At 44.8% G+C, this 22,355-nt stretch overlaps 1 protein-coding gene across 1 annotated transcript in view; it reads right to left on the bottom strand.

Moving 5' to 3' along the window:
* The window catches only part of LOC129701774 (BTB/POZ domain-containing protein KCTD16-like), a 192,453-nt gene that overhangs the window by 12,921 nt on the left and 157,177 nt on the right, over positions 1 to 22,355 (bottom strand). The window lies entirely within an intron of this gene.

The raw sequence follows: 22,355 nt of genomic DNA, 5'->3' as shown, positions 1-22,355 counted from the left end.
CGTGCAGAGTTTAAAAAATAAATCGTCACTTTCTGTCCATTCATATAAAAAAATAAGTTCGCTGAAGAAAACATTTTCCGTATGAAAATAGATCACAGTGCTGACAAATTTACTTTCTAACAGAAGTAAATATAATTCATCATCGCTATTGAGCGTAGGTATATTGGCATCACAACAGTTAGATTCAAAAGCTGAATGATATTCCTGGTAATATGTACCAGGAGACTGAGACAAAGACACCTGGCACATCTAATTTTTTCGTGTTATCTTCTCTATTATTATCCTTGTCATTTATCAGAGGAGAGGGAGGCTAGACAGTCATCTCCGTCACTTCAAGACAGCACATCAGGAGACAAAAATTGACCAAAAACAAATGGATCTCCTTCAGGGAACAAAGATGCTGCATTTTAAATGTTATCTATTACAGAGGTATTATCAATAATGTTTACTTGATAGTTGCAATAATGAGGTTTCACAAAGGACCCAGGGCTGTTATCAGGCAACTAAAGCATCATATCAACATCTAGAGAGCAGTCCAGAGCTACTATCTACCTCATTGGAGACCCATGGACTATCTTTGATCGGACTTTACTGGACTTCATCTTGCATTGAACATTATTCACGCTATTCCCTTCATCATGTATTTGTACACGGTAGATGGCTCTATTGTAATTATGTACTGGCTTTCCCCTGACTGGTTAGCACACAACAAAAGCCTTCCACAGTACCTCAGTACACTCCGTCTAGGATGTGGGGATTGCTGGTCTGAGCGGGCTCGGTGGGCCGAAGGGCCTGTTTCCTTGCTGTATCTCAAAACTAAAAAAACTAAAATCGAAACCTGACAATGAACTGAACTGAACTAAACCCAACTCACAACTGTTTTTGACGCTCATAGATTTCATAAATGGATAGAAAGTGCACATGCATTCCACCTCTAAATCCAGATCTATGCGGAGGTGAGAAAAGTATTTTGTAGTAGTAGTTACTTTAATTAAGAATGGACACAAATGTAAGACAACTCTCTGAGAAATTGTATTCTGGCTGAAATACCAATGGAAATTGACTCAATCCTAAAGGGCCTGTCCCACTTACACGACCTTTACAGGCGACTGCCGGCAACCGTCATAGGTCGCCGAAATTTTCAACATGTTGAAAATTCAGTGGTGACCAGGAAGACGCTACAACTATTTGGAGACCTCTCACAACCATACAGCCCGCCTTCTCCCCATATCCCTTGATTCCGCTAGCCCCGAGCCATATCTAACTCTCTCTTAAATTCATCCAGTGAATGGGCCTCTTCTGCCTTCTGTGGCAGAGAATTCCACAAATCCACAACTCTCTGGGTGAAAAAGGTTTTTCTCATCTCAGTTTTAAATGGCCTCCCCTTTTATTCTTAGTCTGTGGCCCCTTTTACTGGACTCCCCCAAAATTGGGAACATTTTTCCTGCATCTAGCTTGTCCAGTCCTTTTATAATTGTATCTGTTTCTATAAGATCCCAATCTCATCCTTCTAAATTCCAGTGAATACAAGCTTTGAATCTTCCTTGCTGTGCTAAACAGGAGATTAATTAACTTTCTGAAGGGTAAGTTAGGTTGCTAACTTAATGACCAAAGATGTAAAGGTTGGTTGGTTACATGTCCACTACAAATTGTCCACATGGTGTGGTGAGGAATGGCAACTGAGGGGAGTTGATGGGAGCATGGGGATAATTAAATAAGATTTTGTGGGATATGGGCCAAATGCAGGCAAATGGGATTAACTTAGTAGAAGGGGCATGTGAGTCAGAGTGGGCAATTTGGGCCAAAGGGCCCGTTTCCACACTGTATGACTATGACTCTAACTTAAATGGGGGATTTTGGTTGGCATGGATGAATTGTGATGAGAGGTCTGTTTCCATGCTGTATGACTCTATGACTCTATTAACATAGAATGGCCGGGGTGCAGGGTGGCACAGCGGTAGAGTTGCTGCCTTACAGCACCAGGGACCTGGGTTCGATCCTGACTACGGGTGCTGTCCGTATGGAGTTTGTACGTTCTCCCCGTGGGTTTTCTCCGAGATCTCCCGTTTCCTCCCACACTCCAAAGACGTACAGGGTTTGTAGGTTAATTGGCTTGGTTAAATTGTAAATGGTCCCTAGTGGGTGTAGGATAGTGTTAATGTGCGGGGATCGCTGGTCGGCGCGGACTCGGTGGGCCGAAGGGCCAGTTTCCGCGCTGTATCTCTAAACTAAACTAAACTGAACTAAATTAAACTAAAGAAGGGTCTCATCCTGAAACATTGCCTATTTCCTTCGCTCCATAGATGCTGCCTCATCCGCTGAGTTTCTCCAGCATTTTTGTCTACCTTAAACTAAACTAAAATCGTTGGGGGTGGATTCACTAGATGCCCTACTTCTGTGCTGTATAAATATCAATCCACGCCATAACCTAAAGACTTTAAGTTGACAACTGGGGAAAATGACGGCTTTAACTAACCTTAGATCAAATAACAGAGTCCTTGCATCTAAAAGGAATGGAAACTAATTAGAACAACTTGCCAGACGGGAGTATGCTGATTTTTTCTGCCCTGCCAGAAACATTATGTACCTCATAATGTATGCATCGAGATAAATAGTACATCCATTTTGTTCGAAGACTGGAACTTTATAACAGACCACCATGGAGAGTGTAGGAGTCATTAGTAGACAGCGGGATAGATTAGTTTTATTAAAGAGGACAGTAGAGGTTAAAAGAGAATACCCTTGTACAAGTGTATCTACAAGTTGAGATGAGTCATGTGCGATGTTTGTGGAATGTGCAGCAAAGTTACAGCAGCATTAGCACACACTGTAATAGAGGTTGCCTAACCCTGCCAAATCTATCAGCGTCGGGATCATTCATAGGTGGTTGTGGCTGCAACTAATAAAATTAATCGGCAAACGCTGCAGTGATCCTTCAAATAATTAAAGTTCCCAATTAGTGGATGTGTTTCCTGGTCCGAATGCTAATTTCAACACTGCTGTCGAGTTTCAGCCTGGCGTTCTGACAGCTAATTCTGTCAGAGCCGCCCTCTGGCGAGAGCAGAGTTCAGAAAAGGCTGGAAAAATAACACTGAAGCAGTCACTTACACCAGACTGGAAATGTTACGAAGATTTTTACGAAATACTCGTAAGGGGAGAGGAGAGCACTGCTGAACATCTTAGAGTCATAGAGTCATACAGCACGGAAATAGCCACTCCCTACACACCAGGGGCAATTTTACAGAGGACCAATTAACCTACAAACACACACATCCTTGGGATGTGGGAGGAAAGCAGAGCACCCGGAGGAAAGCCGGGCTGTCACAGGGATAACGTGCAAACTCCACACAGACAGCACGCAAGGCAATTTTGTGTCCTCCAAATTTGTAGTGGGCCTCACTCTGTGGTGGAGAAGGCCAAGGGTGCCCAAACATTGGTGTGGGAACGGCAAGTGGAAGTGAAATCTCATGCAACTTGGGTAACACAGTGGTGCAGCGGTAGAGTTGCTGCCTTACAGCGCCAGAGACCCGGGTTCGATCCTGACTACGGGTGCTGACTGTATGGAGTTGTATGTTCTCCCTGTGATCGTGTGGGTTTTCTCCGGGTGCTCCGGTTTCCTCACACATTCCAAAGATGTGCGGGTTTGTAGGTTAATTGGCTTCCGTAAAATTTGCCCCCTAGTGTGTAGGATAGAGGTAGTGTACGAGTGATCGCCGGTCGGCATGGACCCTGTGGTGCGAAGGGCCTGTTTCCATGCTGTATCTCTAAACTAAACTAATCTAAACTAAACTGAACAAAACTCAGTATGGTTATTGTGGACAGAGCATGAATGTTCTGTAAATCAATTGTCCAGTCTGGACTCGTCAATGTATGGGAGACTGCATCGGGAATACTGAATACTCAATGGCTGAAATAACTCACCAATTTCTACAGATGCACCTTAGAATGTTTTCCAACAGGATGCATCACAGCTGAAGAAGGGTCTCGACCTGAAACCTCACCCATTCCTTCTCTCCAGAGATGTTGCCCGTCCCGCTGAGTTGCTCCAGCTTTTTGTGTCTATCTTTGGTTTAAACCAGCATCTGCAGTTCCTTCCTACATATGTACTTGTCCAAGTGTGTTTTAAATGCTGTTATAGTACCTGCCTCAACTAACTCCTCCAGCGGCTCATTCGAGCCAACCGATCCACAGAGGACGCAGTCTCAACAACACTGAACCTCGTATTGTCACATCTCGATCGGAGAAATACCTATGCCAGGATCCTCTTCATAGACTTCAGCTCTGCTTTCAATACAATCATTCCGCAGCAGCTGGTGGAGAAGTTGGAGCTGTTGGGGGTTGATGCTGGCACATGTAGCTGGGTGCTGAACTTTCTGTCGCAACGGCAGCAGACAGTCAGGGTGGGCAGTAGGACATCAAAAACCATAGCCGTGAGCACTGGCTCACCCCAAGGCTGTGTCCTAAGCCCCCTTCTGTTTAGTCTGCTGACACACGACTGTACTGCCAGACTCAATAACAACTTCATCAACAAGTTCGCTGATGACACAACAGTGGTGGGTCTCATCAGTGACAATGATGAATCGGCGTACAGGATGGAGGTGGAGCTGCTCACAGGTTGGTGCAAATCCCACAACCTCATTCTTAACGTGGGAAAAACTAAGGAGATGGTGGTTGACTTCAGGAGGGCGGGGAAACAACACCATACACCTCTGCACATCGACGGAGCTGATGTGGAAAGGGTCAGCAGCATAAAGTTCTTAGGACTACATCTGTCTGATGACCTGACGTCCACGGCCAACACCACAGCTCTGGTCAAGAGAGCCCAGCAGCGACTTCACCCTCTCCGAAGACTATATAAAGCAGGCCTCCCCACCACACACCTACGGACTTTTTATAGGGGGACTGTCGAGAGCACACTGACATACGGCATCACTTCCTGGTTCGGGAGCTGCAAGGCGTACGAACGGCACCAACTGGACAGGATAGTGAAGACCGTAAGCAGGATTATTGGTGCTCCACTCCCCTTCCTGCTGGACATATACAGGAAGAGATGTATCAACAGAGCCATCTCCATCATCAAAGACCCTTACCACCCATCGCATGACATTTTCTCCATCCTCCCATCTGGGAAGAGGTACAGGAGCATTAGCTGCAAAACCAGCAGGATGCTCCTCAGCTTCTTCCCACAGGCTATAAGACTGTTAAATGGACTTTGCCCCCTGCCAAGTATCGCGCACAAACCCCCACACTGCAGCAGAGCCACTGTTGTGCCGCTGCTGGTCGGAACGGCTGTTGAATGTTTAGTAGAGTGTTAAATTTGTTCATGACATGTATTTTTTAATTTTAATTCCTATTTATTTTTAATGCAAACTGAATGGACACTGGTTGAGCAACGTTTTTTTGTTTCCTCTGGGTATGCGAATACTCAGGAAATGACAATAAAGATTTACAATTACAATTACAATTACATACACCCACCACCATCTGATTGACAAAGTTGCCCCTCAAGTCCCTATTAAATCTTGTCCCTCTCACCCCAAACCTATGTCTTCTGGTTTTTGATACCCCTACACTGTGTAAAACACTCTGCATTCACCTTGTCTATTCATGATTTTATACGCTCCTCTGCATCCTGCACTCCAAAAGTCAAATTCAAAATCAATTTTATTTGGCACTAGGAATAAACGCCTAGCCTACCTAACTTGTCCCTTATGGCTTAGGCCCTCCATTCCTGGAATTAGCAAATACAATATTTCATTAAACAATTCAGAAATACACAGAATACTATCTTATGGGGCCAGTACCTTCACATAAATAATAAAGCTGACAAGAAGAGACCCTTCTTCAAACTTAAAGTCGGGGAGAATGAAACTAGAGATATGGAAGGGATCAAAGAGTATGTAAGGTGTGATATTGACAAGCAGACAGCTGTGGAATTCTCTACCTCGGAGGGCAGTGGAGGCAGGTTCTCTGGATGCTTTCAAGAGAGAGCTAGATAAGGCTCTTAAAATAGCAGAGTCAAGGGAGATGGGGAGATGGCACGAACGGGGTACTGATTGGGGATGATCAGCCATGATCAAATTGAATGCTGGCTCGTAGGGCTGAATGGCCTACTCCTGCACCTGTTGTCTATTGTCTATTGGCTATTGGCTACAATGCTCGAAGAAAAAGGCAGATTGGTTCACTGTTGCTGAGGGGAAGGTGACGACGAGGCATACAAACAGTAAAATTGATCGTGCGGACAATGAAACTAGCCGGGGAATTAGGGTGGGGGAGGGATGGTGAGAGAGGGAATACAAGGGTTAATTACCTGGTATTCAAATGGGTTGTAAGCTGGCCAAGCAAAATGAGGCGCTGTTCCCCCAATTTGCTTTTGGCCTCACTCTGACAGTGGAGGAGGCTCAGGACAGAAAGGTCAGTGTGGGACTGGGAGGGGGAGTTCAAGTGTTTAGCAACTGTGTGGCACGGTGGCGCAGTGGTTGAGTTGCTGCCTTACGGCGCTTGCAGCACTAGAGACCCAGGTTCGACCGTGACTATGGGTGCTGTCTGTACGGAGCTGTACGTTCCCCCCCGTGACCGCATGGGTTTCCTCCCACACTCCAAAGACGTACAAGTTTGTAGGTTAATTGGCTTGGTATAAAAAGCGAGTTCAGTATTCCGAAAAACGCAAGGAATCATGGGATTTGTCAAAGGTCATTCGTGATAAACACTCTCGGCAACTGTGCCGCCGCATGCACACAGACCCGCGCCTCATCTGTAGCCAGGATCCCCGGCACTGCAAGCGCTGCCGAACCGCCACTGGACCATCCCCTTCCCCTCCCCAGTGCCCCACCCCTGTCCGGGAACGGCCGGAGATGTCCGGGGGACCACGGACCGACAGGAGTCAGACAGGAGCGGCGGCCGAGCCCCATGGCCAGCGCAGAGAAGAAGCGCCAACTCCACTGGACCGGGCCGGTGTCCCATCAGTCCAGGGCCATCGGTCAACCCGGCGGGACAGGCAGCGCCGAGCCGAGGCCTGCACCTCCCCTCCGTGCCGGCTGCAAGCACGGGCCGCCACTCCCTTCTGACTCCCGCCAGCCCAGGGCCATCCCGGACATCCCCGGATAGGGACGGGGCAACCGGGAGGGGACGGTGATGGCATGCAACAACTCAACAGCGCCGGAGACCCGGGCCCGACCCCGGACAAAACGCAGGTCTGCACCCATGCAGCAGCACAGCCGCCAAGAGTGTTTATCGCGAGCGACCCATGACCTGGGCATGCGCAGTCGGAAAACTGAACTCGCTTATTGTAAATTGTCCCTATTGTGTGTGGGAAAGTGTTAATGCGTGGATAACCCTGGTCAGTGTGGACTCGGTGGGCAGAAGAGCCTTTTTCCGCACTGTCTCTCTAAACTAAACTAAAGCGAGAGACACAGAATACAGGCTGCCTGCTGAAAGCTGTTTGCAATTGTGATTCAGGAACATTGACAGTTGTTACTGATAAGAATCCAACAGTCTTGCCAACATTGTTGACTGTTGCAGAAACGTTGCAGGAAGCTGAGCAAAGTTAGTTAAATCCGCAAATTTAGAACGCCTTAATACTTCAATCAGGCTTACATGTGGCTTGTATCCTTATCTCTGCCACCACCTGGCACTTGAATACAGGGTCTCTGTTGGGTTACGTTCCATTTAACTTCCCTGTTGAATGTTTCCTATGTGCTCAGATTGAGCACAGGAAAGTGTTGCAAAAGAAATAAATCATTTTTTGAAATAGGAGTCCCATTTTTTTTTTTTGTCAATACAAATACTCCGACGTTTGCACAACAGATCAATTTAACCAATTCTAGTAAGTGTTTGGTGTTAGAGCTGGTTAGGACTGACATTTGACACCACTCTGCACGTCCTTTTATGGATCCAATAATAGTATAAAGGGCGGCACGGTTGCATAGCTGTAGAGCTGCTGCCCTCACAGCACTAGAGACCCAGGTTCGATCCTGACTCTGGGTGCTTGGCTGTACGGAGCTTCTACATTCTCCCTGCAACACTATAGGTTTTCTCCGGCAGCTCCGGTTTCCTCCCACACTCCAAAGGCGCACAGGTTTGTAGGTTAATTGGCTTCAGTAAAAAAATGTCAATTGCCCCTAGTGTGTAGGATAGTTCTAGTGTACGGGATGATCACTGGTTCGGTTGCCCTGAAGTTTAAAGTACAGCATAAGTAAAGGCATCCGCATTCCCTCTCACCCTTTCTCTCCACCCACCTACATCCACCGAGTCTTACTGGATTATCGGATGGGTCTCGACCCGAAATGTCTCCTATCCCTTTTTCTCCAGAGATGCTGCCTGACCCACTGCGATACTCCAGTCTTTGTGTGTCTATTTGGGAATGATCTTGATGCCTGGCTTACATCCATCTCTCAAACCAAATGCATGAATTATTTACATCATCGTCCGTTTCTGAGTCTTTGACATCCGTAAATTATCTATTACACATGCCTGCAAAACCACTTTAAAAAATAATTTGTTCATTGCAAATGGCTTTGGGGATGGCCCTGATGAGATGAAAGATGCAACGTAAACCCATTATTGTTTTCACAGCAGTCACTTTGCAAGGTATAGGACCACCCCTTGGCGCAAAGAGCTCGCCACACACAAAGTACCAAAGTGAAATTGTATCACACCCATGCCACAGCCAGCAATGATCAATACATCTCATTCTCTGCACACTCGTTCTGCACGTCCATTGGCAGTGGAGTGCAGATTGGCCAGTGCACTAAACTGTGTTGCTCATTTGCTGCAGTCTCCTAATACATTCAATAGCTCACACTGCCTACTTATGAAGTAATAGCTCATACTAATTGCACGTGCAATAAATTGTTAAAAAAAAAAAAAATATGATCCACTTGACAATAATTGTGGTGCAAATTATAGCGGAGCTGTTAAGCACAGTTTTCCTTTCCTAATATAAAATTAGCAGCTTTAATTTTAGCCATCGGAATGAAATTGCAAGGAGAAGCTACGAACGCATTCAAATTGGGTGATGAAATTAAGTTCACGCTGTTAAGGTCTAGAAATAACTCGCGGGATCGACTGCTGGTGAGGTTTTAAAAAAAAAATCCAATTTAAGAACTTGCAGGTCCCACTATTTTGACTGTCAAGCCTCATTTATATTTCACTGAGCAGTTGCTCATGCATTTCCCCCCAGTTGACGAGCTGCCTGTCCGATTTGAAGAGCCCCGTGACACTTCCAGTCGTTTCAAGAATGGATGCAGCTCTAACTACCAGACCTCGGTGGAAACATGCCGCTGACAGGGAGGGAGGGGCAAGCGCAGCGGTAGAGTTGCTGCCTTACAGCGCCAGAGGTCCCAGATTCGATCCTGACCACGGGTGTTCTGTGCACTGTAAGATAATAGTATAAACTATCATCTAATAACATTAAAAATCCACAATATTGAGCGCAGGAGGATGATGGGGGTGATGTTCATTCATTATAGGAGTAGAATTAGGCCATTCGACCCGTCAAGAATGGCCATTCAACCATGGCTGATTTTTGCCACCTAATCCTATCTTCCTGCCTTCTCCCCATAACCCTTGACACCCGTTCTAATCAAGAACTTCTCTATCTCTGTCTTAAAAATATCCACTGACTTGGCCTCCACAGCCCTGCGGCATTGAGTTCCACAGATAAACCACCCTCTGACTAACAAAGTTCCCCCTCACCTCCTTTCTAAAAAAGTGCCCTTTAATTCTGATGTTATGGGCTCAGGAGAATGAAGAGTAATCTTATCGAGGTGTACAAAATCAAGAGAGGAATAGATCGGATAAACGCATAATCTTTTGCCCAGAGTAGGGGAATGGAGAACCAGAGGACATAGATTTAAGGTGATTTAATGGGAACATAGAAACATAGAAACATAGAAATTAAGTGCAGGAGTAGGCCATTCGGCCCTTCGAGCCTGCATCGCCATTCAATATGATCATGTCTGATCATCCAACTCAGTATCCGGTACCTGCCTTCTCTCCGTACCCCCTGATCCCTTTAGCCACAAGGGCCACATCTAACTCCCTCTTAAATATAGCCAATGAACTGGCCTCAACTACCTTCTGTGGCAGAGAGTTCCAGAGATTCACCACTCTCTGTGTGAAAAATGTTTTTCTCATCTCGGTCCTAAAGGATTTCCCCTCTATCCTTAAGCTGTGACCCCTCGTCCTGGACTTCCCCAACACCGGGAACAATCTTCCTGTATCTAGCCTGTGCAACCCCTTAAGAATTTTGTAAGTTTCTATAAGATCCCCCCTCAATCTCCTAAATTCTAGCGAGTACAAGCCGAGTCTATCCAGTCTTTCCTCATATGAAAGTCCTGACATCCCAGGAATCAGTCTGGTGAACCTTCTCTGCACTCCCTCTATGGCAAGAATGTCCTTCCTCAGATTTGGAGACCAAAACTGTACGCAATACTCCAGGTGTGGTCTCACCAAGACCCTGTACAACTGCAGTAGAACCTCCCTGCTCCTATACTCAAATCCTTTTGCTATGAATGCTAACATACCATTCGCTTTCTACACTGCCTGCTGAACCTGAGGGGTAGATTTTTTACCCAAAGGGTGGTGGGTGTATTGAACGAGCTGCCGGAGGAGGTAGATGAGGCAGGTACTATTGCAACGTTTAAGAAACATTTAGACAAGTGCATGGATAGTATAGGTTAGGATATGGGCCAACCGCAGGCAGGTGCGACTGGTGTAGATGGGGCAGGTTGATCGGCGTGGGCAAGTTGGGCCGAAGGAACCACACCGTATGACTCTATGCCTCCATGGAAATGAAGGAGTGGAAGAGAAAATGAGCCAGGCACAATAAGGAGTGCAAGAATTAAAATCATGCATTGAAGCATGCAGTCTTAATGTTCAGTTGTGTCAATAAATTTACAAAGACATCACTGAGCAATGAATAAGCAGATGTAATCAGCAAGATTTTTAAGAGCTTGCTGTTACTTGGTTATATACTAAATTTATCAGTAACAATGCTTTTTGAGAAAGATTACCCATCACATTACTACCATAAAATGATAACATTACATTTAAATTAAACATTCTATCAGTAAGAAGATATAATTTTCGAAACATGCATTCACATTGTCATGAATTTAATGTATTTTGGATTGTTCATGGTGGGTTTGTTATTTAAACGCTGATATTAATGATAAGAATATAAGTAAGCTTAGAACTCGCAAAGAACATTCAGGTTATAAGCCAGCACCCTCTGTCAGATATGCACCATCTATTCTATCCATGAATATATTCAAAAATTTACTGCCACAACAAAAACTTCTTTAAAGTTCAAGACTGCCTTTCCCGTGGACCAATCTTCACAGCACAAGTTAAGCAACTTCTAGGAAATGTAATGACAAACTTGAGATAATGGATCAGAAGCAACTGAAGATTTGGACAACAGCTCCAGACAAAAATTGAGTTACTTATGTAGGAGGGAACTGCAGATGCTGGTTTGCACCGAAGATGGACACAAAATGCTGGAGTAACTCTGCGGGTCAAGCAGCACCTCTGGAGTAAAGGAAAAGGTGACGTTACAGGTCGGAATCCTCCTTCTGAAAATTGTGAGCTACTTGCAGTGCAACAGGCCCCAATAAAGGACACAAAATGAATAAGCGAGTTCAGTATTCCGACTGCGCATGACCAGGTCATAGGTCATTCGCCATAAACATTCTCGGCAGCTGAATGCTGGAAAATCGAAGGTACACAAAAATGCTGCAGAAACTCAGCGGGTGCAGCAGCATCTATGGAGCGAAGGAGATAGGTAACGTTTCGGGCGAAACCCTTGATCAGACTGACTGTCCCCGTGGCGGGGAGAAGGAATCTCTGTCCGGGGATGTCCGGATGACGGAGGGCTGGCCCGGAGCAGTGGGAGCCCCAGCTCGAGGGCTAACTCAAGCTCAACTCTGCTCCAACTCCCGAGGAACCCGTTCCCCGATGGGCTGGGGACATTCAGCTGCACCTCTCGTCTTAGCCTGTGGCTGTCGGTTAACACCGTCGGAGAGAGAGAGAGAGCGAGACACAGAGAGAGAGAGAGAGAGAGAGAAAGAGAAGAGAGAAACCTACTGAGAAGCTGCCAGGAGAGGTTCTGCAGAATTCCAGAGGATGGGTTTGTGAAGTGAGTGAGAAGTGGAGGGGTTCAAGAAGGAACTGCAGATGCTGGGGGGCGAAGGGTACACAAAAATGGGGGAGGGGGGGGGGGGGGGCAGCAGCGGTATGGAGCGAAGGAGTTGAGGAGGTTTCGGGGATGTGTTTCTTCAGATTAATATCCAAAATTGGAGATTACAGTCTGACGAAGGGCCCTGACACAAAGCGTTGCCTATCCATGTTCTCCAGAAATGCTGGCTGGCCTGCTGTCAGTCCATCGATCACCGACTCGCCCCTGTCTCACCCCTCCCCCTCTCCTCGTTATACTGTCTATCTTCCCTCTCATTCTCAGTCAGAATGCAAGGACTTAAACTGAAACATCAATACTTCCACTCTCCCCACAGACGCTGCCTGACCTATTGAATCCTTTCAACACATTGTTTTACTCGCCAGCCTCTTATTTATTGTATAGGGACAGAGAAGTATTTACGCAACTGTTGTTTTTCACTTAAGGACAAATATATATATTTTTCAATGTGAGCTTGCATTGCAGTTATTTTGTAATAAAATTAGCTGACAATAGATAGGCTAATTGGCTTCTGTAAATTGTCCCTAGTGTGTGGGATAAAACTAGTGTAGGGATGATCATTGATGGGCCGAAGGGCCTGTTACCATGCTGCATCTCTAAACGAAACGGTCATAACATATGATGAGCGTTGGACGGCACTGAGCCTGTACTCGCTGGAGTCTAGAAGGATGAGGGGGACCTCATTGAAACTTACCAAATAGTGGAAGGCTTATAGCCCTATCCCACAGTGCGAGTTCATTCCAAGAGCTCTCCCAAGTTTTAAAAAACTCAAACTCGTAGTAATCTCTCACGGAGAATTAGCGTAGAGGGTACGTCGGAGCTCGGGGACGGCTATCAGAGCTAACGGCAGGTACTCGGGAAGACTCGCTAATGGCAGGTAAGCACGGGAAGACCCGTGAAGATTTTACAGCATGATGAAAAATGTCCACGAGAGCCCCGAGTACCGACAGATGCTGGCCATTACACCAAAAAATCCCAACAATATCATAAAGGACATTTCCCACCCCGGACACTCCCTGTTTGAACTGTGGCCGTCAGGCAGATGGTACAGATCTACAAGGACAAGGACAAATAGACTAAAAAACAGTTTTTACCCCACTGCTATAAAAGCACTAAATGTAGCCGCCAAGGAACGCAGGGGCGATACAGACTAAGGGACTGTGGTAACTGTGGAATCGACAGAAGGATGGAGGGTTGGATGTGTATGCGTGCTTTGTTCGTGATATTTATTTAGTTGTTTATCTTTAATATTTTACCTTGTATGTATCGTTAGCTTTTAGAAATGTTTGAATGCTGCACTGACTGGCTGACATTTTAAATTTCGTTGCACATGGTTCATGTTACAATGACAATAAAGAAACTATTCTATTACTGTAAATCTCCAAGTTCGAATCAGGGCAAACCTGGGAGAACTCTTGGAATGAACTTGTACCGTGGGACAGGGGTTTAAGATAGAGTGGATGTTGAGAGGACGTTTCCACTAGTGGGGGAGTCTAGGACCAGAGGTCATAGCCTCAGAATTAAAGGATGTCCTTTTAGGAAGGAGATGAGGAGGAATTTCTTCAGTCAGAGGGTGGTGAATCTGTGGAATTATTTGCCAAAGAAGGCGGTGGAGGCCGTCAATTGATATTTTTAAGGCAGAGATAGATAGATTCTTGATTAGTAGGGGTGTCAGATGTTATGGGGAGAATGCAGGAGAATGGGGTTTGGAGGGAGAGATAGATCAGCCATGAATGAATGGTGAAGTAGACTTGATGGGCCGAATGGCCTAATTCTGCTCCTATCACTTATGTCCATAGGAAGCAAAACTAAATATATTTGAAAATAGAAATTTATTTGAGACTTGAGAGGATGACAAGGGAAACATTTAAGGAGCCGTGCTGCTGCGTGACTTTATCACAGTTACATTTCCAAATCTTCAAAGCCAAAGAAAATCCTTTTGTTGCAGTTATGAAGCTTAAAATCTCAGTCTGTAACTTTTTCTGAAGGCAGTCTAGTTTCATTACTACTATACATAACCGTATATGTAAAGAACCAGTCTCCAAAGTGAACCTATAATCCAGCACTATTTCTATTTTTTAAGCTGCCTATGAATAGAGGCCAAATGACCATCCATTATTACCAGTGGCGTACAGTTCATTCCATCTATACTTCTTTTGACTGCACTCCTTATCTGGCATCATTATTGTCTATGTGTAGGAGGGAACTACAGATGCTGGTTTAAACCGAAGATAGACACAAAATGCTGGAGTAACTCAGCGGGACAGGCAGCATCTCTGGAGAGAAGGCATGGGTGGCGATTCGGGTCGAGACCCGTCTTCAGACTGAGATATGGAAGGGTAAGGTGTGAAAACGAGAGATCAAAGGGGACAAAGTTTAAGGGAAATGTAGAATAGATTTTATTCACATTCCCCAGGTTAACGTCCCCTAACTAACAATGATGGATTCTACATTTCCATATCTCTGTGCCTCCCTCTCCCCTGACTCTCAGTCTGAAGAGGGTCTCGACCTGGATGTCAACCATTGCTTCTATCCAGAGATGCTGCCTGTCCCGCTGGGGTAACTGCTGGAGTTACTCCAGCATTTTGTGTCAATCATTATTATCTAACCACATGAACCTTGAAATGCTTAACATCTCCCCTCTTCCCACATTTACATCATTTACAAGCACTATATATATTCTAACTTTTTTTAATATTCAAAGTGGGTTAACCCAGATGTTCCTACATTGAAATGCATTTGCCACAATTCTACTCACTCACTTAATCCATTAATATCTCTTTGTTAAGTGATGTTTTTGACCACGCTGCTTAAAATGCTGTGTAGTTTCGTCATTATTGAACATTTTCCCTCTAATTATAGTGAATCGTTGAGGGACCAACACACAACTTCCTCGAATATAAGCAGTTACATACTTCCTCGAAGTGGGCCAGCCTATTTTCTAGTTTGTTTCCTGCTAAATAAGCAAATTCCTAAGCGGTAATATAATTTCTCTTTAATTCTATGTGCTCCTACTTTAGTTAAGGGGCTGTCCCACTGCGGCGACCTAATCTGCGAGTTTAGACGAGTTTGCCCTCGACTCAAACTCGCAGCATGGTCGACACGTGGTCCTAGGATGAGGTCAGTGGAACTCACCTTCATACTCGAGGGAAGTTCCCGAATACTCGCGGCCTCAGCTACGTCGCGGAAAATCTTTCAGCATGTTGAAAAATTCTCTGCGAGTAAAAATTGCTCGGCATGGGTCTTTTTAACTCGTAGTGCAGTGGAGTGGGGTCACTATTTAGTTACAGGCAGTTGAGGGCAGCCGTAGGCAATCTCCTTCGCTGACTGGGCATTTTAATTGGCTCATTGGCGTTTTCAGGACCAAGGAAAACCGGCCGGTAGGTAAAATGCCTGCTAAACTTTATTATACTTCTTAAAAGTGTCTCCACTCCTTCCCCTCCCCCTTCTCTCCCCTTCTCTCCCCCTCTCTCCTTCTCGCCCCCTCTCTCCCTTTCGCTCCCCTACCGCTCCCCCCCATGCTCTCTAAAGGACTTACCTTACACTGTGCAGCCGTCTTTTACCTTCCTCTCCATCGCGGATGTGATTTTCAGACAGCGCTCCCCCGCTTTCCCTGGCCCCCGCCTTTACGATGTGTGTGTGTGTGTGTGTGTGTGTGTGTGTGTGTGTGTGTGTGTGTGTGTGTGTGTGTGTGTGTGGGTGTGTGTGTGTGTGTGTGTGTGTGTGTGTGTGTGTGTGCGTGTGTGTGTGTGTGCGGTCAGACGAACCAGCTCGCGGTTTCATCGCTGACGGTCGTTCCAGCTCGAGGTTTTTCAGGCGAGTGCCCTCGAGCGTGAAGGTCGAAGACACTCTTCTGAATTTGCGAATTAGGTCGCCGCAGTGGGACAGCCCCAATGTGTTTTCAACAGGCCTTCTGGAGCCCCATATGACCTCCTCATCAAAGATTCAGTTATGTTCCTCAGAAGTATGGCGGCACAGTGGCATAGCTGTTAGAGCCGTTGCCTGACATTAGAGACCCCAGTTCAATCCTGAGCTCGAGTGCTGTCTGTTTGGAGTTTGCATGCTCTTCCTATGACTGCGTGACTTTCCTCCGGGTCTCCTCCCACATCCCAAAGACGGGTGGATTTGTAGGTTAATTGGCCTGTGTAAAATTACCCCTAGTGTTTAGGGAGTTGATGAGAAAGTGGATTGATGTAAAACTAATGTGAATGGGTGATGAGTGGTTAGCATGGACTCAGTGGGCTGAAGGGACATTTTCCATGGCAAAGCTCTAAACAAAAAGACCACACTTTTCAAATCTATAGTCTTTCTCGAAATAACTTTAAATTTTGTCTGTTTAATCACATTCTCACTTGCAGGTATTAAGCTAAATAATCGGTAATTCTGTGCATGCCTACATAACACAATGGTATATGAATTTTCCTATTCTATAGTTCCTGAACTGATATTTTAATTATGATCTCATTGACTCTGTTTAAAACTCTATAATAGAAACCATTTGGATCGCTTTAATGTTGTTATTTCCTTCACTTCTGTTATTTGCTGATGTTCATTTTAATGAGTTCCCTTCTCTGATTCAATATTCCACATCGGTGTTAAGTATGGAACTTCAATCATCCATTCTATGCACATTCACTTCCATCATGTTGTATTCATGATCATTAGACCTTATTTACCAGAACTAGATTAAGAACTATCATTTCTAATCCAGAATTGCAAATGCTGAAGGAATGATTAAAACAAAGTTAACTTTTATAACATAAATAATACTGACTCAGAACTGGGCAAAATCAAAGGAATTTAGTATAGTTTATCTTTAGTTTAGAGACACAGCGCAGAATCAGGCCCTTCGGCCCGCCAGGTCCGTGCAGGACAGTGATCCCCGCACATTAACATCCACTAAGGACAATTTTTACATTTACCAAGCCAATTAACCTACAAACCTGTACGTCTTTGCAGTGTGGAGGAAACCGTAGATCTTGGAGAAAACCCACGCAGGTCACGGGGAGAACGTACCCATGCGCCACCGTGCCACTCTATAAAAGACATTTTGACAGGTACATGGATAGGACCAAATGGCCAAATGCAGGCAGGTGAGACTAGTGTAAATGGGGCATCTTGACCGGTGTGGCCAAGTTTGGCCAAAGGGCCTGGTTCCATGCTGTATGTGTCTATGACTCTGTGACCCCAAAATCCAAATAAGACCAAGAGTGAAAATCCCAGACCTTGGACAATTCTCTGGAAATCATAGTTTTCATGAGTTGGATCATTCACTGAAATTGCATCATGTAATAACAGTCCAATATCTGCCACCATTTGATTAAAAGTATGTTCTTTACTGTAAAGACGACACATTTGGTTTCTAAATTATTATTTTTCAACCTGTCTTAATGTGAATTAGCCGGCAGACGAGATTATAAATGGAAAGATTAGTGATTAAATTATGTTGCCAAAGATATTCCCTGCCTAGAAACTCACCTCTGGCCAAGAAGGAGAGACAATGGACTGAATTTCAGCAGTAATGTTCTGAGTACAGACGCTATTCAAGACCATAGATCAGGCATATTTTTTCATAGTATTACCCTACTAAAGTGTAGCCGTTCTGTTTCCGGAGACTTAAGGGGCCTGTCCCACTGTACGAGGTAATTCAAGAGTTCTCCCGAGTTTCCCCTGATTCGTACTCGGGGAATTACAGTAATAGCCGTTCGTAGGTACTCATGGCTCTCGTGGACATTTTTTCACAGTGCTGAAAAAACTTCACGAGTTACTGCGTTTCCCGAGTACCTGCCGTTAGCGTTACGAGCCGCTACGAGACATCCACGAGCTCCGTCGTAGCCGCTACGTACATTCTACGTATTTACCAGAAGTTTGATTTTTTAATTAAACTTGGGAGAGCTCTTGAATTACCTCGTACAGTGAGACAGGCCCTTTAAACTAGATAGCACAACCTAATAACCTAAAAATATCTACAATTAGTCTTCTCCTTATGGAGTCCACACACAAGATTAGATGCGGCTCAGCCAGAGTTGAACACACTTATCGACATCTGCATACAATGGTGTCTGTCTTGCGCTTCTTGTGCTTCTTGTGCGTGACGGTGGAAAGATTGGTGGAAACAGGGTCGCAACATGAATGCTCTTTCCTTGATCCCCCTACAATTAGTATGTAGGAAGGAACTGCAGGTGCTGGTTTACACCGAAGATGGACACAAAATGCTGGAGTAACTCAACGGGTCAGGCAATCTCTAAAGAAAAGGAATAGGTGATGTTTCAGGTCGAGACCCTTCTTCAGAGATGCCTCCAAACCCACTGAGTTACTCCAGCATTTTGTGTCTATATTCCTTTGTAGGTCCTTCATACCCTCCACATAATTCTTCACATAACTTTGTATCATAAGACTCAGTCTGAAGAAAGGTCTCGACCCAAAACGTCACCTAGACCTTTTCTCCACAGATGCAGGCTGACCTGCTGAGTGACTCCAGCATTTTGTGTCTATCTATAGCTACAGTCAACCAGTGAATGAATAACCACAATCTAAATTCAACAGAAATGACAGGTAATGGAAAATTGAAATGTTTCTCACATAGCATTGAGTAGTTGTTCGGGTATAATTGTATCCTGAAGTCAGTTTTACCTAACAGATATATATGACAGGTCCCAAAATCAAAATGATTACATTTTCTTATAAGTACTGTACATGTTCTCGAATATCTTATTATAGATGTCTTATCTAATTAGATTATCTTATCTAATAATATTGTGTTAATTAGAATCTGAGGGGTAACCTTTTTCACACAAAAGGTGGTGGGTGTATGGAACGAGCTGCCAGAGGAGGTAGTTGAGACAGGGACTATTATAACGTTTAATAATGAATTAGACAGGTATATGGATAGGACAGGGATATGGGCCAAACGTTGACAGGTGGGATGTGGATGGGACATGTTGGTCGGTGTGGGCAAGTTGGGTCGAAGGGCCTGTTTCCACACTGTATGACTCTTTGACTTTATCTACTCTAGCTTCGCTCTTCATGAATTTAAAATGTCTTACCCCACAAGTTTATCTTTCTATTAGTCTCAGGTTGTCTTATTGATATTATTTGAAATGCGTTCATTGATCAAGCCCCTCGTATAACTTCTCTCTTCAGGATGATAAAGTATCCCAATGTCCTTGCACACCCCTTTATTTAGTTTAGTTTAGGGTTCCAGTACAGAAACAGGCCCTTTGGCCCACTGAGCGATCACCACATACTAGCACCGTCCCACACACTAGGGACAATGTGCAATCTTAACCCAAGCCAATTAACCTGCAAGCCTGTACATCTTTGGAATGTGGGAGGAAACTGGAGCACCTGAGGAAAACCCAAGCGGTCACGGGGGAGAAGGTACAAATTCCGTACAGACATGACCTGTTGTCAGGATTAAACCTGGGTCTCTGGCGCTGTAAAGCAATAACTCTACCGCTGCACCAACAAGCCACCCCTTGTAAAGAGTTCTCTGCTGTTTTCTGCATTCTCCTCAATACCTGCTGCTTGTCCTTTGCATTGTTTGGTGGCCAGAACATAAATTCAAGTGTAGAAAATCAGTCCCTTAACAAGCCTTGGCATAATATTAGTGTATTTATATTTCTGCATAAGCCCACATTTATTTGCATTTTAATTGCTTTGACATCAAGCCTCAACATTGAAAAATATGTTATTCCCAAATCTGATTTAAGTTTCTCTCTACTAATTATATTCCATTTATTGCATGCTTCCTCCATTTCCTTCACCCAAGGCCCAATGCTTCACAAGTGAATATTAACTTTAATTTGTGTTTGCAGTTGATAACTGATCCAATTCCTTCTGCAAATCTTCAACATCATAGCAAGATCGGCCGCGGAATTCGCAATGAGGTTGGGATCGGCTGCCTCACCCGGCCTAGGATACCACATTTTCGAGGGGACTGGATGTGAAAGTGGAATAACATAGAACTAGTATGGGTGGGTGATCGACAACGGGCCAAAGGGCCTGTTTCCATGCTGTATCTCTAGAACTAAAACTGCAGATTCTGTAATCTTGAGAAAACCACAAAGTGCTGGAGTAACTCAACGAATTAGACAGCAACCATGGAGGGAGTGGAGAGGTGACATTTCGGATCACAACATTTCTTCGGACTGGCGATGCTCTTTGTGGAAAGTGGATTCTACCACGATTTTGGCAATAGAAGTTTTGCTTTTTGAAATCATCACCTTGATTTGTTGATAGTCACACAATTAAACTAACAATCCCGACATAACTATACGCTCGGGTCTTAATATAGAAATGAAGAAATTATTGTTGGTGGGTCAGCCCTCCTCAAGAGCGACGTTAATTTGGGACGTTTTTCATTGCAATTAGTAGAAGTCTTCTGAAAGGACGTGAAGTTGTGGTTACTAAGTACAAACATGCCCCGTTCTGAAAAACCATACACATGTCTCTATTGCATAGGATGTGAGAATTCTTTGAATGGCTGGCTCAATCATGATTACTAATTAGCAAATACTCTGGGCTCATTTTGTAAATATGGATTATATTTTCCTCAAGATAAATATTTCAAAACGTAATGGATTTTGAAGTTAAAGAAATATTTTTAATAGATTCACCACCTGTGATATCTAGACTTTAACCCTCACTCAAGTATGTGTGTTCCAATCTTTAGTTCGCATACATAGGATGTAGAAGAGTGTGGCGTAGAAACAGACCCTTTGGCCCACAACGTTTGCGCTTAACAAGAAGCCAAGATAACGTAATCTCATCTGCCTGCTAATGATCCATTCTCTGTATATCCACGTGTCTATCTAAAAGCCTCTTAAATGTCACTGTCGATTCTGTCTCCACCAGCACCCCTGGCAGTGCGTTCGTGGGACCCTTCACCATCTATGTAAACAATCTTGCTCTGCACATCTCCTTTAAACTTTGCCCCTCTCACTGCCCCTCAAGCTATGCGCTCTTGTTGTTGACATTTCCACTCTGCTATAAGGTAGATGGTCTACTCTATCTTTGTCCCTCATGACTTTACAACTTCAGAAACTTCTGGGCATGGTCATCTCTGAAGATCTGTCCTTGGCCCAGCACACTGATGCTATCAGAAGGAAAGCTCATCAATGCCTCTACTTCCTCATAGGTTTGAGGAGATTCAGCTGTTGCCAAATAGTCTATCAAATTTCTACATGTGTACGGTAGAAAGCATTCTGACTGGTTATATTATAATGGCAAGAATGATGGGGATGCAGGAAGTGATGGGTATTGCACGAACCTTCATAGGTATTGACCTCCCCACCATCAAAGGGATCTACAGCAAGTGCTATAGGTATGGAGCAGATCCATATGTATGAACCCGTCTTTTTTGTGAATGTGCTTTATATTCAATTGTCAATTTATGTTTAGTCATAGATGACCTATTCTGAAAATAAATCCTGAAGAAGGCAGCTATTATCAATAAAGATCCACGTCACACTGGCCTTCCTCCAAGTTCACAAATAGCTTCTTCTGGTCAACCATCAAGTTCTTGAACTACACTGCACAACCCTAACCACAACCCTACCTCAGCAACCAAACCACACTGGGCATTGTACAGGTTACTTTTGATGACACTATTCTGGTCTGGTTACTTAGTGCAGGTCTACCAGCGATTTTCCAGCAACTGACGGTCCGGCAACTCCTTTAATCCGGACACAATTACGAGAGCGTACTTGAAATTCCCGCCGGAAGTCCCGCCGAAAATGAGGCGGACAATCTCAACCTCATCAGGACTTCCATGGACGGACTTAGTGCAATTCACAAATGGCGCCACCAGCTCAGAGGTAAGGCCTTTCGGAAATGTCCTCCCGAAAATGTGGACCGCAGGTCGGGTGAGGCCGCTGATCTCAACCTGAGCTCGTGTTTGCACAGTTCTACGGCGCTACTGCACCACGGGGGCCACGATGCCTGCCGGGAAAGCCATGCCGCGGGCGGCCGCTGATCCAACCCCCACTGGGATTAACGAGGGCAACTCATCAACTGGTGCCCGGGCTGCCCATGCAGCAAATGCAAGTTTTGCTGTAAATTTAATTTACATTTAATATCGGTTTTATTTACGTTTCTAGCAGTCCGTGGTGCTTTAGTGGCATGGGATGGGTATAATTAATGGGCCAGAGGTGTATTG

This window comes from Leucoraja erinacea, chromosome 11 (genome assembly GCF_028641065.1).
Source record: "Leucoraja erinacea ecotype New England chromosome 11, Leri_hhj_1, whole genome shotgun sequence".
NCBI classification, from domain to species: domain Eukaryota; kingdom Metazoa; phylum Chordata; class Chondrichthyes; order Rajiformes; family Rajidae; genus Leucoraja; species Leucoraja erinaceus.
The sequence above is the reverse complement of the archived record's forward strand: the minus strand, read 5'-3'. Positions and strand labels throughout refer to the sequence as shown.